This window comes from Onychostoma macrolepis, chromosome 23, assembly GCF_012432095.1.
Source record: "Onychostoma macrolepis isolate SWU-2019 chromosome 23, ASM1243209v1, whole genome shotgun sequence".
Classification (NCBI taxonomy): Eukaryota; Metazoa; Chordata; class Actinopteri; order Cypriniformes; family Cyprinidae; genus Onychostoma; species Onychostoma macrolepis.
Genome location: NC_081177.1, coordinates 22,287,225 through 22,310,560, shown reverse-complemented (window position 1 = coordinate 22,310,560; position 23,336 = coordinate 22,287,225). Strand labels below are relative to the sequence as shown.

At 38.4% G+C, this 23,336-nt stretch overlaps 1 protein-coding gene across 7 annotated transcripts in view; it reads left to right on the top strand.

The window, feature by feature from the left end:
• The first annotated feature begins 10,175 nt into the window (after nucleotides 1-10,175).
• The window catches only part of si:dkey-178k16.1 (protein 4.1), a 58,966-nt gene continuing 45,805 nt past the window's right edge, over nucleotides 10,176-23,336 (top strand). For 3 of the 7 annotated variants that reach the window (XM_058763967.1, XM_058763968.1, XM_058763966.1), the window contains exon 1: nucleotides 10,178-10,501. The gene's annotated coding sequence lies outside the window, so the exon portion shown is untranslated. Of the gene's footprint in view, nucleotides 10,502-23,336 lie in introns of all 7 variants that reach the window. The other 4 variants (XM_058763973.1, XM_058763971.1, XM_058763969.1 and 1 more) reach the window with 3 other exon arrangements.

Below are 23,336 nucleotides of genomic sequence, written 5' to 3'. Positions count from 1 at the left end.
TAGCCTATCAGATAGACGTGCTATTATTTTAATGCAAAACGACACACTGACTTATCTGAATTTCATAAGGGTCTTGGCAGAAGCTGTATTTGGGCATGAGACATGCCTATCCCTAACCCTAAATCAAACCCACAAACATCAGGACGTTTTCCCATCCAGCCCCCTGGTTAACTGCAGTGGAGAAAGAGGAATTCTACACCAATTATATTGGGGAAAAAAGAACAGAAACAATTCACTCACAAGCATCTCTCATTTTTGTGGATAGTGGGAAAGTTTTTCATATAAGTTGCTGTAATTTTGCAATTATTGCAAAGCATTTGTAATTCAGAATTACCCATAGACTGACTACGCATTAATTCAGATCAAATGTATGTCAAATATTATATTATATAACCGATTCATGTTGTACCCATTAAAAGCTGATGTTGGACATTTAATAAATTGCTATATCCATTGTGGATATAATTTCCAAAGGTGCTTATCTAACAACAAACAACGTTTTTCATAAGCACTTTGAGTTATTATGATGAAAAACATTTTTGGAGCCAAACTCCTGGGGACATTTATGCATGTGCTGCCTGGAGGTTTGAGTATTTAGGAAGCTCTACCTCAAAAGCCACTAAGTACATGCAAGGAAAATATATATTACATCAGTATTCAAACATACTGTGTATGCACAAATCAAACACAGTTTGATTGTAAAGCCAAGTAAAACAACACACACTTGAAGCACTGCCCAGACCCAGCTGTGAAACGGTACAGAAAATCTCTAGTTTAATCACTTTCCTGACCCTACCATGGCAGGACTTGAAATGAATATAGGCTAGTAAAAGTGCCCTTTCTATAGACTAAAATTCCACGAAAACCTGACACCTCATTCAGAAATTTAATATTGCACAGAAGTTGTAGTATTAGAGTAGGGAGATTATAAAATATAAATTATCTTGGAGAGAAGCTCATGAAAAACTACAATCTTAATCTCCAATGAATACATTGGATATTTTCATCAAAAATAATTCCACAGATTCTTCTATTTTTCAAATAATTTTCCCATGATTTTCAGAACAAACAAACCTATAAATGAAAGAATGTGAGTCTTTATTCATTAAATAAAAAAAAAAAACTACAAACAATCAACGAGGAAGACATTACATCTTGAAATTCCTATTCTGAAAAATCCAGCATTGCTCCTTAATTAACAAAATGTAATATATATCTAATCTTATTTCAGGTTGTTATCGGTATGTAATATGGACAATATGGATATATTTTCAATAGCATTGACTTGAATTGTCGAATTCATTGACTTGAAATGATCTAGATCTATTAAAATGTTCTATTAAAAAACATGACTTTCAAAAATAGTTTTCTGGAAAGCAGTTTCCTCAGCTGTTAAACAATACACATTAGTTTTCCACAGATGGTACAGAACATTAAAAATGGATGCCAAGTAACTACCCTGTGCTAAAATCAAACCTCTGTATCATCCTCTACAGTCTCTATAAACAGCATTCTTTCACTTAATAAATGGAATAACCTGAGCTCCAGATTGTTTAAAATGCAGCCAGTATTCAGAAAATATGAAAGGCCTAATATGAGTCCAGTATTATCATCACTCAGCTATGTTAGCGGAGTTTTGAAAGGAGCTATTTTTGTACAACTGCTTTTTATGTATTTTTTGAAAGCACTAAAAATGAAATTGAATTGAATTAATCAATAGCAATGTTTAATGCTTCACTCTCAGCAGGTAAAGTAAACCATAAAAAAAAAATATATATATATATATATATAAAAAAATTATTAAACAATTAAAAAAAATAAAAATCTATCTATCTAAAAAGTAACATGTTGGCTGTGTTCCCTCTGAACAAACAAACGGACCTAGAAAGTGAAAAATTAGGTGTGGAAAGGGAGTTTTGTTGAAAACCATATTGCCTTTCATTACTGAATTGTTCTTTAGGAATTCTAGCTGACTGATCTGAGATGACTCCATCAAAATATGTGAATCAAATCAAACAACAAACCACCTACCTGTGCAAGAGTGCTGACCAAATGAAAAGTCTCTGTGACCCGAAGCTACAGTGAATAGAATCTTTTTTATAGTTTGTATAGCAGCATTACAAAAGAAGTTCCCATGGAGTGGGTTTTTGTGTTGAAAAAGCTTTGTGTGCTTCTAATGTGGTGCTTTTCTGTGAGAGGTCTGAAAGTCATTGAGTTGTTGGTGGCAATTTAAACAACTAGATGCCCTTTTGTAATAATGTGTTGTTCTACAGCTCCTTAGATACTGTGAGCATTCAGGGCAAGTGTTTGGAAAATGGCAGTACTTTTCTTGCTATATCGCGCCTGAATCAAGCAGGCATCTGGGGGAATGCTCACCAAGTTCTGCTTCAATTCATTAAAAAGAAATACATCAATGTTGACTTGAAATTGCATCCAAGACACTGGAGAGCACTCGGGATGGTGAGATTCAAGGCATTGGCAGACAATACTGAGACCTGATTACTTCATTATGTTCATTCCCAGGCCTTCATTCCCAGATGGTTCACAGACCAGGCATTTAAGACATTCTAATTTTGCTTTTAGTATTTTACGGTTTATAATCCATTATGAAATTATTTTCTGGTGGAAGAGTAATTGAATTTTCACTTGATATTTGAATACTCCTGTCTGATCGTAATAGAATTTAAACTGAATTGCTCTGATGCATTACACAGGCTCAGCTACAAGAACGCCTGCTTATCTACCAGCACACATGCAAAGAAGATACAGCTAGAATACATCAAACTTGTCTACTGCAGATCTTACATGATGACCCTGACCTTCATATCCTACATTCCTGAGACTTCCAAACTGGCTCATGTAATACTAGCCAAGTCCAGGTTAATGAAACACATACCTGAGGGATTATCTGCCTATTAAATCTATTAAACGACCGTGCTATGATCCATATTATGGAGCCCCTAAAGTGACATTTGTATTAAAAAAAAAAAAACCTTTTGGACGTGCACGAGAAACGCATGTACTACGTAGTCATGAAAACATTCGAGGCTACATACATCATCATTGGGGAAGTCTCATTTAAGAATAGTAACCTATAAATTGCAAAGTAAAAAAGAAATTACATTATTTTACATTCTAATAAACAACAAGAGAGTGTCTTTAAAAACCCTCTTTTGCGCAGAACTACTTCCTTCCGCCACAAAATCTCAGTTTGACAGTTTAACAGCTGAGGCCAAGCCTCCATTACTAATTCAAAAACGTCACTTTAGAACTTAGCAATGAAGGAATGTTGAGTTGCTTCATTAAAAGCTTATTGTATTACTGTTTTAAAAGCTGTGTATTAGCCTATGCGTAGTGAGAGAGAGATTGACTGAGAGAGTGTGATTACCAGCATCTGAGACAGCATTCATTCTTCAGCTCAATCTCATATTCACAACAAAACATAAGTTTGAATGTCCGCTGAGGAAAGCGATAGGCTCTTTGTCATACTATCCTTTCATCTCTTAAGGGTGTTTTCCGATAACAACGCTGCTCTGGCTGTGTCTTAAGTTGTTGTTAAAAGTAAAAATAATTTCCTTATTAACAACAGCTTTTCAGTCCCTTTCAATTTAAAAGTCTTTAATGCTGATTCGTAAAAACAGTCTCTTGTCGCCATCTAACGGCAGAACAATGTAACTAAAATCACCATCACGAACACACACTGTTAATACTAAATGCTACTATTGTTTATTTAAAATTATTGAATAATAATATTTAATAAACAACAACAAACAGCCATCATAAAAGTTGCTAGGCAATTCAGTCAAAAGTACAAAGGCAGTGCTCTGATACCCATACAGCTTTGTCGTTACATAAAATATAACGTGATGAGATTTTTACGGTGGCCGAGAAGTGCAAAACAAATCACAATTCTGAAAACAAAATAATAAATTACAAACGCAAATGCAAATCTAAAAAACTAAATAATAATTCAGAAAACACAACACCAATTCAGAAAACATGGTCTTAAAGTAGCTCAGTTTAAATGTATTGTATGAATTACCCCTACTATGGAATAAAACATATGCATGTACATTTACAACACTGTACTGTACCTTTGAATCAGAATACAAAAAAAAATAGTTAATGCTAATGCGAGGGTGTTTCTAATACAGCATCTATGGGAGTGACGGTAAATTTGACATACCGGTAATTCTCTCTTCTGACTGCCGTTATCAGTATCTCTCTAATTTTTTTCTTCTTTTTGTAAGTCGTGAAAACACTATCGTTGGTTTTTCTTTTGCTATTTGAGCAAATGGGAATGCAAAAACAAACAAACAAACAAACAAACAAACAAACAAACAACAACAACAAAAAAATCAGGCAGAGGTGTGTTAAATTTGGATTTTTTTTTATGTGGGGAATTTAAAGGGGAGAGTATAGATACAAAATATTAAGAGTTGAACAGTCTTTTTATTAGGAAAATTAAACGAATTGAGTTGTATCAAACAGCATGAAGACAGTTCAAAATTAGAAAATGGTCTTATTGAAAATGCAAATTAATTCTCTTCCAGTAGGAGGCGCTTTTGGAACGGATTCCCTCGTAGTTGTACACAAAAGCTGCACGGCTCTCATAACAACCTGTCCTCCAACCAATACGCCCGTATAGTTCGTTTGTCCAAATCCCTGAAATACGACACATCAGAGCGTATACTACAATTGCGCCCCTATCGGCAACAGGACATTTTCATATTAATGTTTTGTACTCTTTTATCTGCGTTATAGTTCGGGTTTCGTGTAGCTCGATTGGTAGAGCATTGCGTTATACAATGATATGTAATTATGTGATCATGCGATCATGGGTTCGATCCCAGAGAACGTACGCACTCATAAAATTTTAGGGGTAGGGTTAGGTGTGGTCATTCGTACGAATTAGCCACCTAGTAAAATATGTACGAATACTGTGAGATTGGTGTAAAAAGTCCACACATTGTATTTAAATAAACACGCATTTTGATTGGTAATGACAGTCATACGTCATTTCATGACGACAGAAGCAACACGAGACTGTCATTATTTTTACGCGCGCTAGAGGGCGCTTAACTTTAAAACGTAAATATAGGTCGTAATAAGGGCTTGCACAAACGACCTATAGGGTCGTTTTTTGTTGGAGGACAGGCTCTCTCATAAACGCTACTTTATCAGGCAGTAATCAGGCATTATAATATAGATGAGATGAAAATGACATTGAACGTTTGAGAAATGCCCCCTTTTTGGTGCACAGAGACCTATACTTGTATTTGTCATTTTGTTTTCTGACTTTTTATTTGTTTTCAGAATTGTTGTTGTGTTTTCGGAATTGTTATTTTGTTTTTTAGATTTGCATTTGTGTTTGTAATTATTATTATTTTTTTTTCAGAATTGTGATTTGTTTTGCACTTCTCGGCCACCATAGATTTTGCCCTCTGCCAAAACTATTTCCTCTGGAACAAATAATAGATTAATAAGATCAAAGACTGCTATTTACCCAAAACTAATTATATCTTGTGTTTAACTACTATAGAGATATCAGAGCCAGCGGCAAATTCCAGAAGATCTGGCCGAGGTGAGGCGCTCTCTCCGTGGGTTTATGAGCGCTGAATGGCCGCTGACGCACAGGAGCTCACATCTCCGAAAACGTTGAAGCAAATTTTCAAATAAATGTTATCTTTATTAACAAACCGCATATTTGAAGTCTAAAAACTCTTAAAACCACATTCCGCACACAAAAACAGTAATCCACCATGACACTCACTGAGAGAAATACTACAAGCAGAGTAATAAAAACTGTGAAATGGTTGGCGTTCCGATATCACTTGAATATCACACTCTTATCAGCCAATCAGATTTGATGACTAGAAAATCTGTTGTTGGCCCAATGCTGCAAAACATTGGGCCAACGACACTACTTGACTTCAACCTACACATAAAAAAAAAAAAAAAAAAAAAAAAATCTTTCTCCTTACTTATTCCTTCCTTGCTAGCTTGTACTTATTTAAACAATGCCTGAGACTTGGTGTTACAAGCACTTCCTTTGTCGAATTGCCTCTTCAAGATGAATCGCTTCATGTGTTCCCCAAATTGTAAGTCGCTTTGGATAAAAGCGTCTGCAAAATGACTAAATGTAAATGTAAATGTAAAACATCCAAATATGCACTTACAATTGGTAAGTTCTAAGAAGTTCTATTAAAAGCTTTTATATGTTAATATATTGTGAATTTTCAAGTATAGCAGGTGAGTTTAATGAATTATTATTATTATTTTTTACTGCTTTCCAAATATACTGTAAAAGGGTTCTGTGCTTTAGTCATGTTCAATGTTTTCGACTTTGATATCACTTTGTTGTCTTGTGATGGATGAGTGTGTTCCTCAAAATTATTTTTTGAGTTTGCTGGTAGTGTTGAGGTCTGTATTTAATATTTTTGTCTTATGAGTATTAATGGGATGAATATTCATGTTATGTTGTCTGCAGTTAATGATAACAAGGACTTTTCTCTTGACATGCACAATTTGTATATAAAACAAGAGACAAAAACACATCGTATTGAGCAATTTAAAACCATGCAGTTGAAGGACAAGTTGACACAAAAAGAGTTTTAAGTTTAAAACATCTAAACGATTGATTGATTGATTTTTTACAAATACATAGCATTTTAAAAGTCTTTGTTTAATGGACTGGAGTGGTGTGGATTTCTTGTGGGTTACTGTGATGTCTTTATCAGCTGTTTGGACTCTCATTCTGACGGCACCCATTCACTGCAGAGGATCCATTGGTGAGCAAGTGATGCAATACATTTCTCCAAATCTGTTCTGGTGAAGAAACAAACTCGTCTACATTTTGGATGGCTTGAGGATAAGTAATTGTTACAGTTTTGTCAGATGAAGTCAAGCATGTTTTCTCGCAGTATTAATTAATTGAATTTAAATAAAAAAACATGCAGACCATCATTTTTGTTAAATACACTGAAAATCAATTTTTCACACACTCATCAAGCATGATATTCTCAAGAGGAAAAATTGCAATATCATTTTAACACAGCAAGAATAATGCACCCTCTCCCTCAGATAAATGTGTAGGTGGAGAAAATGAAACAGAATCTCATTACTAAAACAACTCAATGACACAGTCCTGTCCACATTTGACCGGTTGTTATATTTGTCCTCCCTTAAAGTTAGCTCTGACAAATTCCCCCATTTTCTTCCAATATGTGCAATGAGTAAGATGAACTGAAGAGGTGTTTTATCTTTGTATGAGACACATCTCCCTCCCTCAATCCAATCCTTAAACCAACACTTCATCAGTTACTGTGACCCTCCACAACACAGATAACAAGTCTTGTTGTATCAGGGAAGGTGTTGAATCAGTTGAACTGGTTTTCCATCAAGCCACAGATTTTACATTGGACATCAAGTGGCGACTCATGCAAAAGTACATTTTAATATTAACATCAGCTCCATAGGCCCCACAATATGCAAAATTATTATCCTGACACTGGCTGAAAAGGAACAGTGACTATTGTTTTTTAATGTCTTGCATTGTTTTTCATAGTTTCACGTTCTCGTTATTTAAAACAAACCATATTTATCCTGTAAGTGAATCCATATTAAATATGATGTCTGGGTTGTATTTTTTATTTAACTTTGCATACTTTTGTTCATAGCTTAAGAAGACATCTCACGCAACTGGTCCATGTTGCCATCTGCCTCACTTGGCTATAGCTTCTACAAAATGTCAAATTAATTTGTGTCAAAATACCACTGGAAGCTTTTGACATCAGCAATAAAAGATATGCTAAGTTTTTTCTCTTCCATTTTAAAGGCTGCTAAACAAATTTATTTTATGCACATGGTAAGTTGAATTTTATTATTTGCATTCAGCATCATTTTCCCTGCTGTGCTCAAAACCTGTGGCTCATATTTTGGTTGCAGTTTACCATTTTAGGTGGCTTTTGAGTAATGTCATGATGTTATGACAAACATCTCACAATCCCGATATCTATTCCCCAACTATCTGATTTTATCTCTAACATGACAAATGAACTTTTCATGACATTCTCTCCAAACCACAAAGGACTGAAAACAAGGGTGTTGTTTTCCAGTAAAATACGCATAATGATGGTAATTACTCGAAAGATCGCCCTCATCGCCGACAATGATTTTCCCACTTATTCTGTTCATATGTGGAGTAGCGTATTTCATAGCAGGCCACTGTGAACATAACACAAAAACCTGTGAATGAACCATGGTCAGAAAAAAATAATGCTGCCATCATCTGGTTGAAATATTAATAGCAACAGTTCCATTTGTACTAAACAAATTTATTATGTAAGGTGCTTTCATTATTCCACTCTCAGTTCTTGATTTTTCATTTGAGGAGAGTTCTTCAACAGTGTTTCATGACAAACATCAAAGTATCTGCCCTTTCTTTAGAATAATGGCCTTACACATGACCACACACACACTTGTGTATATAAGAACTGTCATTTGAACACTCTGCTGTAATTTTCTCAGCATGTACACTCATTTCCTGTGCTGTGATTACAAATGCACTCCCACTACAGAGCACATTTCCCATCAGGCAACAATCTCACTGTTTAATAGGGTTGAATATGCAATAATATTTCAGAAATAAATCTGCAATTATAGAAAAATACTTTTCAGATGTATTCGTATGAGGTTATATAAATTCAGAGCTCGAGCAGATTTTAAACTTTTATTAAAAAGAATAAAAAATAAGATTTCAGGCAGCAGGCCTTTATTTAACACCATGGTGATTGAATGGACATTTATAACTCTGTGATTACATTCAGTTTCATCAGCAGTGCATTTAGTTCCCTTAATTCAGAAGTGAGGGATATCTATCAGCAGCTGTTTGTAGGCAGAAGGGCTGTCAGTAAACTGGTTGTGCACACAGGGGTTTTTTTCTGTTTGCGTGGGGTTGGGATTCTTTCTATGCCATGAGATGTTTGGATTTCTGGAGGAGGATGTGGATTTGAAGTGTTTGAACATGCTGAACTAAGTTTAAAGTTATCCTCTTTCTCATCGTTTTTGCTTCACATACATAATGGATGATGGATTGTGGAAATATTAGTTGTTGTTTTTTTTGGTACATTTGCATTATTTGTTCATTTGTGTTTCTGAGTTATTAATTCCCAGGTTTATCGCAGTAATAACTTATTTTAAATTCAGTTAATTAATTTCAGAAATGAAAATTCTTTCATAATTGACTTGCCCTCATGTCCCAAAGCTGTATGACCTTCTCTCTTATGTGAAACAATAAAGAAGATTTTTTTGTTTGTCAATGGTAACTAAAACTGTTTGGATGCCAACATTCTTCCAAATATCATCTTTCATGTTAAAAGAAAGAAACAAAATGCAAGAAAATAAAAATAAAATACATTTACAAACAAAATCTATACTAAAAAACACTATACTAGACCTAAGAGTAATGACAAATAAATGAAGGAAGAAAGGAAGGAAGGAACTTAGTTATGTGGAACATAAAAAGATATTTTGAGAAAAGTGTGTTTTGTTTTTGTCCATACAAAGAAAAACTATTTGGTTACAGACAATGTTCAAAATATCTTATTTTACATTCTCCAAAGATTATTTTAAGTATGTATGTACATATCTGTTTATTTATTGAAATGAATGAATGAATTAGTTTGTTTGCTATGTCTTTTCTGGCTTTTAAATTTGTATTTTTAATTTAATTTATTGATTTATATGATGCTCACGAATTTTTTTTTTTTTTCTAAATTTGTTTAGTTTTAGTAATGAGGTCTTAAGAGACCTCTAAGTATATTAAGCAAACAAACAAACAAATGAATAAACAGACAACATAATGCATCCAATAGAGAGTTAATACTATTTTCACTAATATAAAACTCATTTAAATATTACCACATGAAGCACATTTGTAGTTGCCTGACAAAAGATTTTTTACCTTGTATTGGAGAAATTTGTCTGTAGGCTATAGGGACAAAAAAGTATTCAATTCTATTCTGGTGTATTTTTTATAATATTTATTGTTACTCACGCACTCCCGCCAACAGATACAATGTGCTCTAACATTTATGTACGTGTTTCTTCAATTCTTCACCGAATAACAGGGATACGCTAGTGTATATGGACGGACATAAAGCGGAACAGAGGCTCATAGCGCATCCGTGATGATGAAATCGGTGCGTGTTCAGTTGAGCGCTGCTCTCTCAGCGGTGAGGAAGGAGTTTGGTGTATTCCAGCGCGCATACGCCCCCTACGCTCCTCTCCTCTCCTCCTCCTCCTCTTCTTCTCCTCTCCTCTCCTCTCTTCTCCTCTCATCCATCCACCCGAGAGAGCTGCTCTCCCCCCTCCGCTCATTCATCCTCTCGGACAGTCTCCATCCTTTGACGGAGGACAGAAGCAGCAGGGCGGTGGCAATCGTGAGCCCTCAATGCTCGGCATTTGGACGGAAATCCGCGCGTCAAACCTGGAGTGACAGGTAGGGCTCTTTGTTACGATGCCATCCCGTGAATGCTCACTATCCGTGAAGTGTGCGCCGTAAACAGGCTAAATGTGTCCTCTCAGCGCTTGCAACGAGGGCTCAGCCTAGATGCCCTTGTGATAAGCCTAAAATCTTGCGTTATTCTAGCATTTTGCGCGGCAGGCCGGTCTGTTAACAAGGGTTTGCTACCGCTTTTGGTCATGTGGTCATTTTTAACTGGGTTTAGTGGAGAGGACAGTAAAAGGATGCCGTTGTTACACTGAACAATAGCCTACGTGTAATGTCAGTGCAGGTAAACTAACCTGTTTCACTTATAATGGAGAACAGCGCTGATATTTAACCCATATCTATTTCATATATTGCATAAAGCAAGCTTTTAGTTGCTGTGTTTCTTCCCCATTGGTCGTGTTATGGCATCACGTGCAGAATAACATTTATCTTCGCTGTGTGAATAGGTTACCTGGAGCTTCACTATAATTTAAATGTTGCTTATTGGTGACTCGGATGTAAGTGAGGTGTCAAGGCTGTTTAATGAAAAGAGGGTGTGGCACCGGGGGCAGTCGCGCGCGCTTCGTGTGGCTAGAGAAGCCAATTAACTGAAAGCTGTTGAGACTTATGGAGAGCGCGGGAGTACGCACGCTCCAGTGCGCACCGTGTTAGTTTGCTATAATAGAGCTGAAGGAGCACGCTGGGAGAAAAATGAACATTTGCCAACGCGTTTCGGAAAACAACTGGACTTGTTATGTATTTGTTGGTGTGTTTGTATTGTGTGGCTTGTTTATACTACAGCACCCATGTGGTTCATGCCAGATTTTTCTGCTGTGTTTTGCCTGAAGAGGCTCAGATGGGTACACAAAGGTCTCCAGCAATTGGATTACAAAGTCTAGTTGCTTTTCAAACCTGGGAATGTTTAAAATGATGTTGTCCAGGTTTGGAAAGTTAATGGAAATGATTAAACATCTAGGACATAGCCTACATCCCCTACATTCTCAAAAACAAAGGTTCTTTACTGGCATCTGTGGTTTCTTTGAGAATCTTTAACATCCATGAAACCTTTCCAAAACGATCTTAAAAATAAAGGTTCTTTATTGGCATTGATGGTGCCATCAAAATGAAAATTTTCTCATTAATTGCTTACCCTCATGTTGTTCCTCGTTCATCTCTGGAACACAAATGAAGATATGTTTGATGAAATCCAAGAGCTTTCTGACCCTGCATAGACAGCAACGTAACTGAAATGTTCCCAGACCCAGAAACGTAGTAAGGACGTCCATGTGACATCAGTGGTTCAACCATAATTTTACGAAGCTATGAGAATACTTTTTGTGCACAAAGCAAACAAAAATAACGACTTTATTCAACAATTCTTCTCCTCCAAATAATGTCTTCCACCATTATCAAGAGCACCTCTGCACGTAAACAACGCATGCATGTAATGCTGATCATATCTTAAAAATATCGTAATTTCTGTTTTGAAGATGAGCGAAGGTCTTACGGGTTTGGAACAACATGAGGGTGAGTAATTAATGACAGAATTAAAATTTTTGGGTGAACTATCCCTTTAACATTCATGGAACCTTTCTGTTTCACAAAAGGTTCTTTATATTAAAATATTGTTTTTGAGAAAATTGGTTCTTTTTAAGAACTGATCACTGTAAATGGGGAACCAAACAATTGTTCTTCTATGGCACCATGCATTCTTTTGGAACATTTACTTTTAGGAGTGTGAACTTTCCTATTGCACAAAACACTAAAGGTTCTTTGTTGGCATTCCACGAAGAACCTTTAACATCCATGGAATCTTTCCACTGCACAAAAAGTTCTTTATAGTTGAAATGGTTCTTTAGATTGTGAAAATGTTCTTCAGGCTAAAAAAATGGTTAGTTTATAAGAACTGTTCACTGAAAGGTTCTCTTGGGAACCCAAAGTGACTGTTCTACAGCATCACTGCTAAAAACCCCTTTTGGAACTATTATATGTCTATAAGCATGCTTTGTCTTTATTATCTGCAAGATGTGTTTTTAGAGAGTATATGCTCATCTGCAATACATCTCTAAAACATTCCCTCTCAGATGTATTAGAGACATATAATTTAGCATGTGAATCGGCTCTCTTATAAAGATGCCTATTAGATGTAGGAGCTCTGCTGCATGCTTACTTTGAAGTCATGGAAATTTCTGTGATTATTGTGTACATTTTCTAGTCATAGTATATTTAGCTGTAAAATGTTTCATAGACTAAATATTGCTTTTGTTAAAAGTCAAACTTTCTTGGTGATTTCTGATTTGAATCATTATTTAAATTTTCTTATCCAGTAATCACAAATGAGTCAAAAAGTGCCCTGGTTTATTCATCGAAGTGGATGACTGAAAACAAAGGCAGACACATTTAGGTAAACCATAAAATAAACCACAAATTTAGTTGAACAATAATCTTTCCTGTAAGTAATGAGTGGATCTGTTGCCAAACCACATAAGTGCATTGGTCTGGATGGCCATATTATTTATCAGATGAGAATTTTGGCATTGTTCCTTTCTATGTTCAGATTAGAGTTATTAATAGATTAAAAAGACCTTCATTTTTAACCTTTTTGAACAATCGTTCATTTTTGGACAATTTTGTTAATTATGCTTCTTGCTGCCTGTGATTTTAATACATTTTAGCATATTCTGAAGAAAATGTGAGTGCTATTGGCCATATAAAAGCTGCCGCTATAATGCTACAGGCTTCCCATAGGATCCTATAGCTTTGTTAGCTACTGTATGTGGTTGCTGGGGTATTCAAAAAAGCCCACTCACAAGTTTCTGATCCCTCCTTTAATGTAAGGTATTGGGATTTTATTGTCCACCAGGCAAAAATAGCAAGTCTGATCACTCAACCCTTGTGCGTTCGTTCACACCGGTTTTATTAGAATATCACATGACCATCTGCTATATTCCAATCTGCTTTCACGCTTTGGCGCTGAACCAAAGAGAGCCCAGAGAGAGCTCATCCCTTGTCATATATTACAGCTGTTCAATGTTTTCACCCACATAATGTTTATGTCATTTTTTCCACACATTTAAATACACATAAGTACTAGCAATGATGTCTATGGAAATCTTTTAAACATAATTTAATGATGTGTATTTTTCATATCAGAAACACATTGTGTAGGTAACTATAAAGTTTACTCTATTCTTTTTTTCTTTTTTTTTCAGTGTGTCAGACTGAGAGTTTGTCATTGTGTCATGCTGGATGTTTTAAAGGAGCACATTTTGGTTGCTGAAGCACGATTTGAATACATCGGATTGAAGACAATGCGCAAAATGATTCAACCTATAGCAGAAGTACTCAAATGGTGTCCAAGAGAGCAACATTCAGTTTGGTAGAAGCCTATCAAATAAAGATTTACTTGTATGTTTGAGCTCTGAAGAACGTCAATTTTTTACGGTGGTTTTGCAGCATTGATCAATGTAGCCAATCAAAAAAAATAAATAAATAAATACCTACACATATTTGAGAAACTGAATATCAGATATTTCACAGTATAGTTAGCAAGCTTGTGAATATTTTGAATAAAAAGGAACAATGCAATACAACCAATACATTTGTTATACAGTGCTAATGTGGCTGCGGTGTGTCATGTGACAAGCTTGAAGAGTAGCCATAAAAAATAGTAAGGTGATGCTTTCTAAAATAACAGTCTAACTCACTCCTGGGGCTCAGCTTGAATATTTTAAACGTATGTGTGAAAGGGTTAAATAGGTAACAGCACACCTCCTCAACAAGCTGCATGATTTGAGGTATCTTTTTTTTTTTTTTTGCAGAAACTGTGGATGAGTAATGCGCCAAAGTGTAATACCTCGGTTTAGAGGTTTGTTGAGTTTTTAAAAAAAAACAAAACCCTAGGAATGAGCAATAGTAAAAGCGGGTGCCGCTAATTAGCCAAAAACCAACTGTTTAATTCATGTCAAGGCTGTAGCAATACAAAGTGGCAAAAATTCTGCAAGCTATTCCTGTAGCACGTTGTTTGGACTAATTGAGCACAGCGTGCTATTAATGGCAAACTGCAACCGTCCCGTCCTACACACGCCTCCATCATGCTCTCAGCGTTCCTATATAACGTCCCATGAGTTCCCCTGATGACAGTATGCTGACATGCATTGCATTGTGCTGCATTTGGCAGTTCTGTAAGAATAAAATACTGTTTTCACAACCTTTTTCCCCCATGAGCACAACCGAGGGCAAATGTGTTGCACAAGTAAACTGGAGTTAATCAGCCAAACGTGCGCTCTCAATAAACAAAACGTTTAGGCTGAGTCTGAAAACGAAGGTACAATGGCTGCTTTGTTGGCTCGGAGGCCAGACAGTCAATGGCTCTGTCCCAAATGTTAGCTTAAACCATTGCAGTCCATCTCTGAGCCCACATTTTGGTGACGTAATGCTGCATAAACTGTCGGGTATAGCAGTCCAACATGGAATCCACATCAGCTTGGATGCAGCAAAAAGATGCATCAAGGAGGCTTGTGAGAAGTGCTGAGAATTAGAAAATGGTAAATGGGACACCCATACTGTCTCCTGGACTTCACAAATGGTCTATCGCAGGAGCTCAAATTCACATTTCTGACAGGGCCAAAATTAAAATTCTCTCTAGGGGTCAAACGATTATCGGTTTGGCAGATTATCAGCGCTGATATTAAGCAGTTTTGTGGTTATCGGTCATTTTCAAAACCGATTTGCCAATAAAATAATTTAAAAGCATTTCAAGAAAGTTTTTCTCAGAGCCCTTGCTATTCGTAATTTTGACAATTTCATTTTTACACCAGACATACATCTAGGTTTAAAATATCGGTTATCTGTTTACTTGATCTGTAATAATTGGTATCGGCCCTGAAAAACACATATCGTTGACCCTGAATTCTCTCATTGTTTACTTATCCTCTCACCGTCCCAGATGTACATTTTATGACTTTCACAACGTTAACGTTTATGTCAAGTGTGAACTCATGAACCCATGTATCCCAGGTGCGCTTCCATAATGTACTTAAAGTGCTCTATTTTCGTGCACTAATTTTGTACTTAATATACTAAAAATGACTGTACTCAACTGTGCTATTTGGAGACTCCACGAATATGAACCTAAATGCGCTTTTAACATACTATCTTTGTATTTAAAAAATTTATTTAGTTACCAATTGAATTACACTTGAACCCATCTTTCAAGTAGTAGCTAAATACATTTTTTAAATACAAAGATAGTATGTTAAAAGTGCATTTTAGTTCATAATCATGGTGTCTCAAAATAGCACAGTTGAGTACACTTAGATGATCTTAAGTTTATCTTAAGAAGTACTAAAGGATAAATTTTAGTATATATATATATATATATATATATATATATATATATATTTATTTATTTATTTATTTATATATATATTGCTGTGTATGTCTGAGAGGACAGTATATATATAATTCTATTTCAGTTAATGTTTATTTTTTTCAAGCTATGAAAATGTTTTTATGGTTTCAGTTAACTAAAATATGAGCTGCATTGTGGGGATCCATCTGTGCTGCCCTCAGAAATGGACCAGACAGAGGCATCTGAATAGACAGGATGTTGCACTGTGACATAATGTCTTCTTCTTTAATATAAGCCTCTTTTTGTGGCCTTTTTTTCCTCTCTAGGCCCTAACCCAGTAAGATCCATCCTCTCTGCTCTGTCTGCTCTTATGGCCTCCAGGGCAGACAAACTGAAGAAAATGACCCGTTCTTTTTTCTCCACCCCCATCGCAGGGCTCAGAGAGTGCAGATCACTCTTCATTCATGCTTAACAGTGTCCCGTTTGCTGTGTGTGTCTGAGAGGACAGTGTCTGTGCTTTAGAGTCAAGGTTGGGAAGGTTTTGATGCTCACAGAAGGAGAGCTGCCTCCCACGGGAGCTTATTTGCCTGTATATGAGTCAGTTGTATGTATGAAGTTCTGCCCTGATCGTACAGAAGAATGTAAATTATTCAGAAGGCAGTTAAGCTTTGTGGTCTTGTGGGTGACAGCATGACTCGGTCTGATTGCTGTGAGTCAGCACAATTTTCTCTTGCCGCTTCATCAGACCCCCTTTCACATTCATTGGATTCACTGACATCTTTTAAATGGACACGAGGCGGAAAATGAAGGGGTAGGTGGTGGTGATGCCTTCCAGGAGGCACTGATACCTTGGAGCTAAAAGCAGTTTTACTTCCCTCAGTATCGAATCTGGCTTTGCCTTTGTTTATTTCCTAGGAGACCCTTTTATACTTTCCATCATGATATTTTAGCATGGAAATATGGAGTCACAGACCTCTCAAAAAAAGGGTCATTGCTGTTGTTGTATCACTCTGTTCTTTTTCTCGACTGTAATTAGCGGTTCTTGCTAAGGCAATCACTGTTATTATTGCTCATACTTTGTTTTAAGCCGTAAGTGTTAAACTTCGGGGTGTAACTCCTGTTTGTGCTGCATGACTAATACCGAAAAATCATGTGATTTTGTAACTTTATTTCTTAACCTTTGTCACAGTTATCTTTTTTAGTTTTTCTGGCACAAATGGTCTTCCATAGGATCATTAGCAATATCTAGAAAACAGAGTATCAAGACTTGTTATTGCTAAACTAACTCTATGTAATATCGTTTTCATTCATTTAAATAATATTGAAATTAAATCTAAAAATTAGATGAAAAACTGAAAAAAAAATGAAATATCTTAATTTGAAGTATACTAAAATTACTAAAAATAATGTGAAGTACTAAAATTACTAAAATAAAAATGCTAATAAATTAAAATGGTAATTAAAGCTAAATAGATTTTTTATTAAAAAGAAAAATGTATGATAAATGAAAACTGAAAATGAAAGATTATTCAAAATATTAGAATAAATTATTTTAAAATGATGCATCAAGGGTGCTCGTAAGAAGTGTTCAAAATAACAAAAACAAGTCCATTTTTATTTTAATGTTATTTTATATATTTTATGTTAATTGAAATAAATCTACATCTATTTTGCCTTACCAACTAACTGAAATAAAAAGCACATAATAAAATTACTAAACTTAAATTAAAATGAAAAATGTAAATACTAAAATAAAAGCTAAATTAAAATATTAAAAAACTATAATAATATATAAATAATACTAAAATAACACTGCTTGGTGGTTGGCTCTTTTGACTCAGTCAGTAAGCAGCAACCTAACCACACAGAACACATTAGCATTCGCATATCAATGGCCTGACTGTGAGTTTTGCACAGACGAGTTTTGCAAGCACCTCTGACATTTTGTTCAGATGAAATTAGGAGCTTTATTAAATTTAAACTCTAACATTCTGGTATATTATCATTGTGGTTAAAAATCAAATTCAACAAGACAGACATAGTTATTCAGATTTTTTTCAGACAGAGATAGGAATCTATCTCTCTGTGTTGCTGTCAGTGTGGACAGGTGTGTTTGTTTGAAACCAGAAAAACCTCATTTGCATAACCCTAATGAGTCTGTCTGACTATACTCTCATTAGAAAGTCTATTTGATCTCCCAGTCTAGCAATACATCTCAGCCATTGCTGAGACTGTTGAATCAGTGAGGTAAGTGGGAAGGATGTATTGATAAGTGAATGAGGCTGTGGCCAAAAGAAAGGCTCAATCATTTGAGAATTGAGTTGGCTACTTTGACTGCCATTTTAAGAAATTAGTTTAATCAGTAAATGAGCATTTCGTTACTCCAGGCTTTCTGCCATTGCGCCTAGCAGGGACTGACAAGGGCTAATCTATGAGCTTTTTCATTGTACAAATCATACAGTTGCTATTCGGTCTAAGAAGCAGACGTCCTTCTAGATGCGGCTTATTTACTTCAAACCCACCCTACTTTGAAAATCATAGGCTTATATGTAAAATTCCAGAGTTAGATGTATTAAGTGCTTTGAAATTCATCCCCGCGTGTCTATTTCAAGTTCCTCTCCATTAGAATTAACCATCTTCTGTGGTAAAAAGCTTCAGTGCCGCACAGTTGTTTAGGTCTTTACGTTTACATGGCTTAGATGATTCCCTTGATGAGTCACAAGCTCATCAAGTCACTAGCAATGCTAATATCTGAAGCTCGTTTTAGATTATTGCGAGAATTAAAAAAAAAAAAAGACCCAACTGATTAACCTTTAATGTCAGTCATCAAGAGGATACCCACTGGCTGAACTCGCATTTCATTTTTTATTCGGTGGCCGTTTTCTCCATAGACAGTTCGTGTTTGTATCACCATGGCAACAGAACTTTACAAAGAGCACCCTTTTTTATTGAAGATCTCTTTACCTCAACGTTGCATTGCTTTTTGCTGTCATTTTCCAGTCTTTAGAGATGGGTTCATAAAACAGGCCTCAATCAGTGTGTCAGACTGAGAGTTTGTCATTGTGTCATGGAGGATGTTTTAAAGGAGCTTTGTGACAGTGACGGTTGTGGAGGTAGTAAACACATTTTGGTCGCTGAAGCACGATTTGAATACATCGGATTGAAGACAGTGCGCAAAATGATTCAACCTATAGCAGAAGTACTCAAATGGTGTCCAAGAGAGCAACATTCAATTTGGTAGAAGCCCATCAAATAATGATTCACTTTTATTTGTGTTTGAGCTCTGAGGAACGTAATTTTTTTACATGGTGGCTTTGCAGCACTGATCAATGTAGCCAATCACAAAACATGTCTGTTGAGCTCATGACTGCAATATCCAGTCACTCTACACAACTTACAGAGTCTGGAGTCGATGCTACTTGCCAAAAATCAGAGCCAGTCTGCAGATATTGGGCAGTCTGAGTACATGATAGGCACAGACTTTTTAAAAAAAAATTTTAACTTAAAGGGATAGATCAACTGAAAATGAAAATTATGTCATTTATTCACCCCCCACTTGTTTCTTTCTTCTGTTGAACACAAAAGAAGATAATATGATCCTGCTATAGATATTCTGTGTTGTTAACCAAACAGTTGACGACGGTAGCCATTTACTTCCCTAGTATGGAAAAAATATTGTGGACATCAGTTGTTACCTGAAATATTTGGTTCAAAGTCAGTGGCTACAATCAACTGTTCGGTTACCAACATCCTTCAAAATATTTTCTTTTGTGTTCAACAGAAGAAGATGGTTTGGAATAACTTGAGTCTGAGTAAATGATGACAATTTTCATTTTTGGGTGAACTATCCGTTAAGACTATGAGTCTGTCCAGTCTGGGATATCAAATATGTTTGTTTGTTTTTGGAGCCAATTTTAAAACGCATTGTTTTCATTTTACATCTCCAAGCAAGAGGTGTGCATTTTTGTGTTTGTTGCATTTTGAATGACTTGAAATTCGTAGTAATCTGTCATCCTCATTTGTTTAGTGTATGATATTTTTCTGTTACTATTAACAAAGTCAGCATGTATATATATATGAGGAGTTCAGATAAAGGCCTCTAAGTACGCCTGACATTTTTCTTTAAAATTAGCATTTCTTTCTGGCTACTATGTAAGGTTTCTGTGTAAGTACTGGTACTTCTGAATGGGTTGTGGCTTGGGTTTAGCACATTTGAAGTGAAGGTACTTGAACGTATACTATGGGTGGAGAGCATTCACTCAGTATAGTTATCTCATTTTTGACCAGGATGGACTTTGCATTGGAACTCTTCATATATATATATATATATATAACAGATGATATATGTAAGAGATGATCACACTCACTCATGCTCTGTGCTGCTGTTCGAATTGAGGCATTTATATAGTGATCTGTTGTGCCACATCAAAGAGTATCAAAATGACATTTATTTTTTGATTTTCCTCAAAAAATGGACATAATTTGAAAGATGACACTGACTTTGTTTCTTATCAAAAGTAACAATATATAAAACGTCTCGGTTACGTATGTAACCCTCGTTCCCTGAAGGAGGGAACGGAGACGTCACGTCGGGTGACCGACGAATTAGGATCTTGCTTAGAGCGACCAATCCACTTCGAGTGTAACTAAACGAGCCAATGCACATTGGCATGCGATTATTGCATCCAGCTGCCGCTGATCACAGCGTGAGTATAAGTAGGCAGCAGGTGCAGCGCATATTCAGGTTTTCGCTGAGGAGGTTTTCAGCGGTGGTACAGCAGCCGTGGCGACGGGACGTGACGTCTCCGTTCCCTCCTTCAGGGAACGAGGGTTACATACGTAACCGAGACGTTCCCTTTCAGTCGGTCACTCCGAGTCACGTCGGGTGACCAATGAATTGGGATCCCTACCAAAGGGCCACGGATACTGCCCCTTCCAGTGTCTTGTGGAAGCCTCCTGCGCCCCTACTTTTTGGCGTAGGTCAGGGCTCACCACAAGAAGACCAGCTACTGTTGCTATGGCACTACCCACTCAGTAAGACTGGATAACACTGGGAAACGTACCCGTTCCACTTGGAACAGGAACGCTGCGGAAGCCCAACCTTCCCGAAGGAGGTTCAGAAGCACTTACACATATAACAACCGTTTAGGTGAATATGGAAGATATAGAGGTAGACTGTAGCCTCTTGGGTAATGGCAGGAAGTCTGCCGGGGAAACACGGGCTCTGAGGCTATACCGTGGACTTACACATATGGGATCCAATTAGGTCTCCACATATGGAACCCAGCCCTCTACCGGTTCTCACGGATTCATCGAGTGAGGGCCTGGCGCCAGACGTTCCGCCACGTCTGGCTACCGAGGGGACGGAGGAGCTCGACAGGGTCTACTAACGGACTCAGTGCTTCTACCCGTTTGAGGTGAGAACAGAGGAGGAAACCGGTTCCACACGGAGGCTATAGAATCTAGCGAACGTGTTAGGGGTCGCCCAGCCCGCAGCTCTACAAATGTCTGCCAGCGAGGCGCCACGAGCCAGCGCCCAGGAGGATGCAATACTTCTAGTAGAGTGAGCTCTCAACCTGAACGGGCAGGGCACACCCTGTGCCTGATAAGCCAGGGTGATGGCGTCCACTATCCAGTGGGCCATCCTCTGCTTAGAGATGGCATTCCCCTTCTTCCGGCCTCCGTGACAAACAAAGAGCTGGTCTGAGGTCTTGAAGCTTTGCGTCCTGTCAACGTAGCATCTCAATGCCCGTACGGGACAAAGCAAAGCTAGGGCTGGGTCTGCCTCCTCCGAGGGCAGCGCTTGCAGGCTCACCTGGTCCCTGAAGGGAGTAGTGGGAACCTTGGGCACATAGCCAGGCCGGGGCCTCAGGGTTACCTGGGCGTCCGCTGGCCCAAACTCTAGGCACGAATCGTAGACCGAAAATGCATGCAGGTCCCCTACCCTCTTGATGGAGGCCAATGCAAGCAGGAGCAGAGTCTTCATTGAAAGAAACTTCAGCTCGACTGTCTGCAAAGGCTTGAATGGGCCCTGCTGTAGTGCTCTGAGCCGAAGTGATGGTGTCAACTACCTCCTGGGGTAGGTCACCTAGAACCTCCGCGTCCCGTCCAGGGACCAGACATGAAGTTTCCAGAGGTCTGGACGCGGGTGCCATAAGGTGCCCCGTCTCTGAGTCAGTAGATCCTTCTTCAGAGGAATCTGCCAAGGAGGGGCTGTCACGAGGAGCATCAGTTCCGGGAACCAAGTCCGAGTGGGCCAGTACTGCGCCACGAGCAGGACCTGCTTCTCGTCCTCCCTGATCTTGCACAGTGTCTGTGCGAGAAGGCTCACTGGGGGAAACGCATACTTGCGAAGGACCCGCGGCCAGCTGTGTGCCAGTGCGTCCGTGCCGAGTGTTCCCTTGGTCAGGGAGTAAAACAACTGGCAATGAGAGGTCTCTAGAGAAGCGAACAGGTCTACCTGAGCGAGTCCGAAACGTCTCCAATCAGCTGGACCGTCTGGGGATGGAGTCTCCACTCTCCGGGGAACGCAGCTCGTGACAGCTTGTCGGCTGCCCGGTTGAGCAAGCCCAGAATGTGAATGGCCCGAAGCGACCTCAGATGCTTCTGACTCCAGAGGAGGAGGTGGCGGGCGAGTTGCGACATGTGACGGGAGCGCAGACCACCTTGTCGGTTGATGTACGCAACGGTCGCAGTGTTGTCCGTGCGGACGAGCACGTGCTTGCTTCGTAAGCGCCTTTTGAGACGATTCAAGGCCAGGCGTACTGCCAGCAACTCTAGGCAACTGATGTGCCAGTGCAGTTGGGGGCCCGTCCAAACCCCCGACACTGCATGCCCGTCGAACGTGGCCCCCCAGCCGGTGGTGGAGGCATCCGTGTAAACCACAACATGCCTGGAGACCTGTTCCAGGGGCACTCCTGCCCGGAGAAACGAAAGGTTTGACCACGGGGTGAAGGTTTGGCGGCAGGCCGGTGTGACTTGGACCCGGTGAGTGCCGTGTTGCCACGCCCACCTCGTGACTCGGCCATGGAGCCAGTGTTGAAGCGGTCTCATATGAAGCAGCCCCAGCGGTGTGACTGCCGCTGCAGCTGCCATATGCCCCAGGAGCCTCTGAAATTGTTTCAGTGGGACCGCCGTCCTGCTCTTGAACGTATTCAAGCAGTTCAACACCAACTGAGCATGTTCCTGTGTGAGGCGTGCTGTCTGGTTGACCGAATCCAACTCCATACCGAGAAAAGAGATCCTCTACGTCGGAGAGAGTTTGCTCTTTTCCCAGTTGACCCGAAGGCCCAACTGGCTGAGGTGCCAGAGCACCAAGTCCCTGTATTCGCACAACTGGTCCTGAGACTGAGCCAATATGAGCCAGTTGTCGAGGTAGTTGAGAATGCGAACGCCCTGTTCTCTCAGGGGAACAAGGGCTGCCTCCGTAACTTTCCTCCGTAAGCTCCCCATGCACCTCCGGGAAGAGAGGCACCGGGGCAGGGTGCTGAG